Below are 8,278 nucleotides of genomic sequence, written 5' to 3' on the forward strand. Positions count from 1 at the left end.
AATCCTGTCCACCAAAGGGATCCAGGTAATAAACACTGAAAAATCACAGAATGTTTCTGTAACTCTGTTATTCCCATGTTTTCATATTTAAGCTTACAGGAGGTTCTAATAGTACCAAATTGATAAAAATCTTCTCCATGAACAGTAAGAAGTGCTATTTGATTCTTATTCTTTGATTTTGATATCAGTAATTATTATATAAACCAATTAGCTTTTATCTCCCAATTTTATTTAATATTGCCCAGAGCTGATTATTTCTTTTGGACTCTTATGAATTTGGCTGCCAAGAAAAATGGTGGTTCTGCTCTGAAACCACAGAGCAGTTCCATTAACAGTAAATCCCTGATAGAAAGGGACCGTGAATTAATTGAGCCAGCCATACTCCACAATAATACAGTATTACAGTGTTTCTCTCAGACTAGACAAAAATCATAGGCTTTCTTCTTTGGTAGTGGGCAAATTCAACCTTAAAAATTATTGATACTCAATGGTAAAAAGACAAACAATTTAGAAATGGGCAGAAGATTTGAACAGATATTTCTCCAAAGAAGGTACACAAGTAACCAATAAGGACATGAAAAGATGATCAGCATTAGTCACCTGGGAAGTACATACCAAAACTGAAATGTGGAACGCTGAAGGGGAGGGAGGAAGGAACAGGCAGAGCACAGAGGATTTTTAGGTCAGTGAAACTACTCTGTATGCGACTACAGTGGTGGATACATGTCATTATACATTTGCCAAAACCCATAGAACGTTCACCAGCAACCACCAGCAGTAAATCCTATGCAAACTCTGGACTTTGGGTAGTGATGTGTCAATATAGATTCATTGATTGTGACGGATGTGTGACTGTGGTGGGGGTGTTGGTGGTGAGGCAGTTGTGGGTGGGGTTGGGGGGCCGGAGGGCATATGGGACTCCATGTTCTGCTCAGTGTTGCTGTGAACCTAGAACTGCTCTAGAAAATAAAGTCAATTGAAAAGAAAAAACAATATACCAGTTCACACCCACTAGAATGACTATAATCAAAAAATAGTAACAAGTTTTGGTAAGGATATGGAGAATTGGCACCCTCATACATTGCTGGTGGGAATGTAACATGGTGCAGCCACTTTGGGAAACCATAGGTCCATTTCCTAAAAAGTTAAATGTATGCCTGCCAGCTATGCCACTGCTGTGTACTTACTCAAGAGAAAAGAAAACATATGTCCATACAAAGTGTGTATTAATATATGAACAGTCTGGCAGTTCCTCAAGTTGTTAACATATGACTCGGCAATTCCACTCCTGGGCATACACCTGCATGAGTCTGTCAGGGCTGCCATAACAAAATACCACAGATCGAGTGGCTTAAACATCAGAAATTTTTTTCTCACAGTTTTGGAGGGTAGCAGTTGAAGATCAGAGTGCTGGCAGGTCTGGTTTCTCCTGAGGTCTCTCTCCTTGTCTTGCAGGGGGCTGCCTTCTTTCTGCGTCCTCACAGGGTCTCTCTGTGCACACACGCCCCTAGTGTCTCTTATGAGAACAACATGTGGGATCAGGGCCTGATGCTAGCAGCCTCATTTTAACTTCATCACCTCTTTAAAGACCTCATCTCTAAATAAGATCACATTCTGCAATGCTAGAGGTTAGGACTTCAACATATGAATTTTGGGGACCACAATTCAGCCCATAACAATACCTGAGAGAAATGAAAACATGTCCACATAAAAACTTGTACACGAATGTTCATAGCAGCATTATTTATTATAGACAAAAGTGGAAACAACCCAAATGTCCATCAAATGATAAATGGGTGAACAAATGTGATTTATACTTTCAATGGAATATTATTTGTACAAAAAGAAATGAAGTACGGTACATGGTACAACATGGATGAACCTTGAAAACATTATGCTAAGTGAAAGAAATCAGTCATAAAATACTGTATACTTCTATTTATATGAAATGTCTAGAATAAGCCAAGCTTTGTTTTATTTTATTTTTAGAGGCAGGATCTCAATACGTTGCCCAAGCTGGCTCTGAACTCCCGGGCTCAAGCAATCCTCTGGCCTCAGCCTCCCAAGTAGCTGGGATTGATTACCTGAGTACAACACCAGGCCTGGCAAGAATAGGCAGATCTTTAGAGAAAGAAAGCATATTGGTGGGTGCCTAGGGCCAGGGGAGGAGCTGGAGTGACTACTAATGGGTATGGGGTTTCTTTATGGCTGTGGTCCCCAAGCCAGACAGGAACCATTCCATGACCTGTTAGGAACCAGGCTGCACAGCAGGAGATGAGCGGCAGGTAAGTGAGCAAAGCTTCATCTGTATCTACAGCTGCTCCCTATCACTCGCATCCCTGCCTGAGCTCCACCTCCTGTCAGATCAACAGCAGCATTAAATTCTCATAGGAGAACAAACCCTACTGTAAACTGCGCATGCCAGGGATCTAGGTTATGTGGTCCTTAAGAGAATCTAATGCCTGATGATCTGAGGTGGAGCTGAGGCAGTGATGCTAGTGCTGGGGAGCGGCTGCAAATACAGATTATCACTAGCAGAGAGGCTTGACTGCACAGAGACCATAATAAATAAATTACTTTCAGACTTATATCAAATCCCTATCAGTGAGTGGCAAGTGACAATGTTACAATAATAGAAATAAAGTGCACAGTAAATGTAATGTGCTCGAATCATCCTGAAACCATCCCCACCCCCAGCCCTGGTCTGTGGAAAAATTCTCTTCCATGAAAACAGTCCCTGGTGCCAAAAAAGGTTGGGAACCACTGCTTTACGGGATAATAAAAATGTTCTAAATTCAGATTGTAGTGATAGTTACACAATTCTGTGAAAATACTAAAACCATTGACTTATACACTGTAAATGGCTGGATTTTATGATGTGTGAATTATATTTCTTTTTTAAAAAAAACATTTTTAATGTAGCACAAAAGATTTTTATTTAAAAAAGTCATTTGGCATGTAAAAGCTTTGGCAGAGCCAATGGTAGATGAAAACGAGACAGATGGTCTTCAAAATGTGAGGCACGTGTTGTAAAGAATATCGTACTCTAGTCCTGTGAATCTTACTGGTATCTGGCAGCCGCAGTTAAAATGCTGTTGCATTTGGAATTGCTGGCTGTAATTGACAACTGAATGCCTTGCCAAGGAGCTGGAATGACCAAACAATGTGTAGATAAAATTCTTAGACATGAAACAAAGGTGACTGTTATCTTTTTTTTCTTTTTTCTTTTTTTTTTTTTTCATTTTTCTTTTTTGGTGACTATTATATTTTAAAAACTTCTCATAACCGTCCTAACAGTCTTAGGTAAAGCCTCAATGTGGCACACTGCCGGTTTCTAATGAAGAATCAAATGGTCTCCCAACTCAAGCAGTGACTATAAAACATGCATCCTCAAAGGGGCACGCTCTCCGTGTCCTAGAAGATATGGCACAACCCTAGAGGGCCAGTATTCCTTAAGTTCTCAAATGTTCAGCTGAACAGTTGAACCGTAGACTGAGTTAAAGGAATTGTGATTTAAGCTGTGGGATGAGCTAAGACCTATGGCTCAAGTCGAGGATTCTCAACCACAGCACTATTTGACATTTCAGGCCAGATTATTCTTTCTTGTGGGGCCTGTTCTGTGCGTTGTAAGACTGAACAGAATCCCTGGCCTCTACCCACTAGACGCTAGTAGCCACCCCGCCTCCAACTTATGACAACCAAAACTGCTTCTAGACATTCCCAAATATCTGCTGAGGGGACAAAATCAAGAACCACTGGCATAAGTCACAGAAGAATCAGCCATTTACCTTGACACAGGTTGAGTTTCTCATATCTGAAATGCTAGGGACCAGAAGTGTTTTGAATTTCAGATTTTTTTTCAGATTTTGGAATATTTGGATTATATACTTTCCAGTTGAGCATCTGAAATTCAAAGTGCTACAATGAGCATTTCTTTTCATCATCAGATTTTGGAGCATTTTGTATTTTCAGATTTGAGATGTTCAACTTGTAATAACACAGACCGTGTACCAAATGGAAAAATCCATATTCAACTTCTATTTCACTTATGCAAGCTCTGTTGATTTGAAATATTCAGAATATCATGTAAAAAGCAGTTTCATTAATCAGTATATTTAGGTGATCATATCCTTTGACAAGTTTATTTGAATTATTTTTAAATAAATCAGAATCAAAATGGAGTCACTAGTGTTCAAGGAAAAAAAAAGACCCTGGCAAACAGAGCCGAGAAATGCTATGAAGAGAAAATTCTCATGCTTGTATGCCTGATAACAAAAACTGTCACAAAAGACTCTACAAAAGCCACAATCTTGCACAAAGCCCATCACAACCTCCTCACACACACAAAAAATACTTCTGCAAGGGCACCTGCTCAGCAACTGCCTGTCCAGCCTAGGACTGGCTTCACCCTTGTTACTGGTCTTTGTAGCCAAGAATAATTATCTCCAAACAATTATGTAATCCTCCTCATTTTCCCTTTAAAAACCTTTATCTTCCTTTACCCCCCTAAATATGCACTTGGTTTACTGTGGCTCACGTATTCCCATTGCAATGCCCTACTCCCAAATAAATATCTTTTTTCGTTTGTTTGTTTGTTTTAGAAAGCCTCTCTCTGTTTATTATGTAGGTTGACAGTTTGAACCCAATGCTGAAATGTCAGCTTGGAGCCACAGAAGGAATCAGTTGTTTGTCTTACATTAAAAGACTACCCCTGAACACCTATAAGTGGAAATCTTTCAAAGGGATAAAATATAATTTTATAATTAATTTTGCTGCACAGTAAAAGATTTGCTGAAATGGTAACTATGAGGTGATAGATGTGTTAATTATCTTGATTGTAGTAATCATTTCAGAATGTATGCATATATCAAAACATCACATTGCACACCTTAAATCTATACAATTTTATGGCAATTATACCTCAAAGCTCAGAAGGAAAAAAAAATTGCGATCTATTGACAGAGAGTTTGCAAATACAGCGCATGTCTTTACCCTTAAGGATACCAGTCAGCATGATAGGATTCACCTTCATTGTCTTTCCAGCCTGTCAGCCCCATCACTTAAGAATGAAGCATGGAGTGATTCAAAGTTCTGCTACAGTGGGTACTTCAAGTGTTTTAAACGTGAATTTATTGTACTCTGAAACTATGGTGTCAATGACATCAAAATGTGATGTCATAACACTAATATAATGTCACTTTTTGACATTAATCTTGTGACACTGAAAAATCTTCACCTGCCTTAAGAAGACCTTAAGTAGACCTCATGTCTTTGCCTTCTAAGGCTAAGGTTACAAAGTTTCTAACCTTTCTTTTTTTCTTCCTTTCCTTTTTTCCTTCAATCTCTCTCCTCCCTCCCTTTCTTCCTCCTTTAACAAGGATTACTGAGACACTAAAGCTGACATCCCCACCCACTCTTTGCTTTTACAGTATGTCGCAGGGGAACATGGATGTGCTGGTCTCGCCTAGTAGCAGGAATGGGAGGCTTGCCAAGAACACGCCCCACAGTTCACGTCCATGATGTTGGCTACAGAGGCCCCACAAAGGACTATAAGACCCGAAGCAGTAAAGTCTTCTCCCATAACTTCCAGAAAATTAAATGTTAATTGGAAGCTTTGTTAATTAATGGCATAAATTTTATTAATTAATGGTAAAAAAAAAAAACCTACTGGCTATTTTCTATATCTCAGTAAATGGCACTCCATTCTTCCCTTGCTCAAGGCAAAAACTCTGGAGACGAGTTGCATTTGTCTGCCATGCACTTTTCTTTCATCCTTCACATCTAACCCATCAGCCCATCAAGTCCACCTTCAAAATACATCCAGACTGTTGCTATGCATCCCCTCTACAGCTACCACCCAGTCCCTGACATAATCGCTCTTAGTTAGGTTGTTGTGGCAGCCTCTCATGATCTTTTCCCAACACAGCACCAGAGTGATCCTTTTAAAATACGTGGAGGAAAATGTGCAAAGTCCTCCCATGATTATTCAACTCACTCAGAGAGAACCCTAAATCCTCATGAAGGCTGGAAAGCCCCATGTGATCTAGGCCTCTGTGGCCTCTCAGGTCTCATTTTCTCCCAAGTCTCCCCCTCCATCCCACCACGCCATCCTCAGGATGCTTCTTGCTGTGCCCATAACATGCCAAGCCTGCTTCCTCAGGGCCTTCGAAGTGGCTGTTCCCTCTACCTGTAACTGTCTTCCCCTAGGGAGACACTTGGCCTGCTGCCCAGCTTCCTTTGGACCTCTGCTCCAACGTCAGCTCATAACCAAGACCTTCCCCACCACCCTATACAAAATTGTACTCTTCCCTGCCCCCACTGGCATTCTGTCCCCCTTACTGGTTTATTTTTCTCTACTCTCCTATCACCATCCGACATATATTCATTTTATAAATTTTCTCTGTCTTTCCTAACACAAGAAAATAACTCCATGAGAGCTCTGATTTTATTTTGTTTACTGCTATAGCCCAGCACATGGTACAAAGTAGGAGCTCAATAGATATTTGTTGAAAAGACCATATTATAGATGGAGTGAGGATTAGTACTATTCTAAAAGCTTCACATAAAAATTGTCATTGATATAAAACAAAAACACTGAATATTAAAAGCTTATAATTTCCATAAGTAGAATGTGAGAGACATTTTAGAAACCTATGGATTCCAGTTATTTGGGCTAGTTGCTGCTAATCAAAGCTTTGCTGTATGATCATGACTTCAGCTTCAGCCATGACATTTATAAATGCCCCCTTAATTTTCATGTCTACTCCTTAATTCTTTCCAGCCCCAGACCTTCATTTCTGACTCTGCTTTGAATGCATCCAGCAGTACCTAAGTTTGTAGTAAATCCATCTGAGATCTTGACTTGATCTGACTTTATCAATGACAAGCTGGGAATCCTTGGACACGTCACTTATTCTCTCAGCTTCCTCATGCATAAAATAGAGACTTGTGTTAGATCAGCAGTTTTCAACGACGTGTTGGTATATTTTGATCACTTGAGAGAAAGAGTTCAAATGCAATGGGAATTATGCCTAACCAAAGTGTTTATTTTTTATACTTTAGCTGGATAGTCCAAAGCTACATGAAAGTGCAAACATTTGTCACAAGTGGGGGAAAAAAATCACTGGAGTAGATCAGATGATCCCTAACCATTCTAGCACTAAAATTCCATGACTCCTCTGTTCCAAGCAAAATCTCCATCTTTCTCATCCTCTGTGCCTTCAGTGTTCTCTTTCTCACACTGTCCATCCAAGCTCCAGCTCTTTGTAAACCTCTTTATTCCTCACTCCCTACATAAATTCTGTTAATTTTGTGTATAAAATGTCTCTTAGCCGTCATTATTCAAATTCACATCTTCATTCCTTCTCATCTCAACATCAGTCTTCCTAAGACCAGATTCTTTCTGAAGTATATCTCCAAACATGCCCAATGGTTCCTCTTTGCCTGTAAAGTCCAAACTCCTCAACCTAGAGTTCAAAGTCCTCAGTGATACAGTCACAAGCTACCCTTTCAACTGCCCTATGGTGTTCAATATTTCCTGTCTGTCTCTTCAGCTCCATTCTCATCGGCAAGCTCACTGGTCCTCCGGCTTCCTGTTGTACTTGGCGTAGGGGGACTCTGAGCAAGAGGTGTGAGGGAAGCGGGGAGAGGTCAGAGTATTTCTTCCTCCAGCTCCCTCCCTGCAGGGCCCACAAGGACTAGCTGCTTTCTTCTACCAAACACCACACGTCTCAACCAGCAACCTTTGTAGTTTCCTAGAATTGCTCCTTCTTCTCTCCTCTTCAAGCCTAGTCTAATTGGTTAAAGGTTAAAATTAACACAAGGAAAATAAAGAAAGTGAGGGGAAGAGAATTATTCTCTTTTTGAGTCTATGTTATGACAAGCATCTTTCAGATGCTTGCCTGGAAGTCCTCTTTTCAAGTAATTAAGTAGCATAGAAAATTTAGTTCTTTGGACACACCTTTGATAGAGCCTGATTGTTTAATGATCTCTGTAGACCTGCAGAAAAATATCAGACTCATAAAAATGACAGTACATACAATTGCTTTCAAACTATTGCCCTTGAGGGCCAGGCGCAGTGGCTCATGCCTGTAATCCTAGCACTCTGGGAGGTCGAGGCGGGCGGATTGTTTGAGCTCAGGAGTTCAAGACCAGCTTGAGCAAGAGCGAGACCCCGTCTCCACTAAAAATAGAAAGAAATTAATCGGACAACTAAAAATACATAGAAAAAATTAGCCGGACATGGTGGCGCGTGCCTGTAGTCCCAGCTACTCGGGAG

This window comes from Propithecus coquereli, unplaced genomic scaffold (genome assembly GCF_000956105.1).
Source record: "Propithecus coquereli isolate 6110/MARCELLA unplaced genomic scaffold, Pcoq_1.0 Scaffold48, whole genome shotgun sequence".
Classification (NCBI taxonomy): domain Eukaryota; kingdom Metazoa; phylum Chordata; class Mammalia; order Primates; family Indriidae; genus Propithecus; species Propithecus coquereli.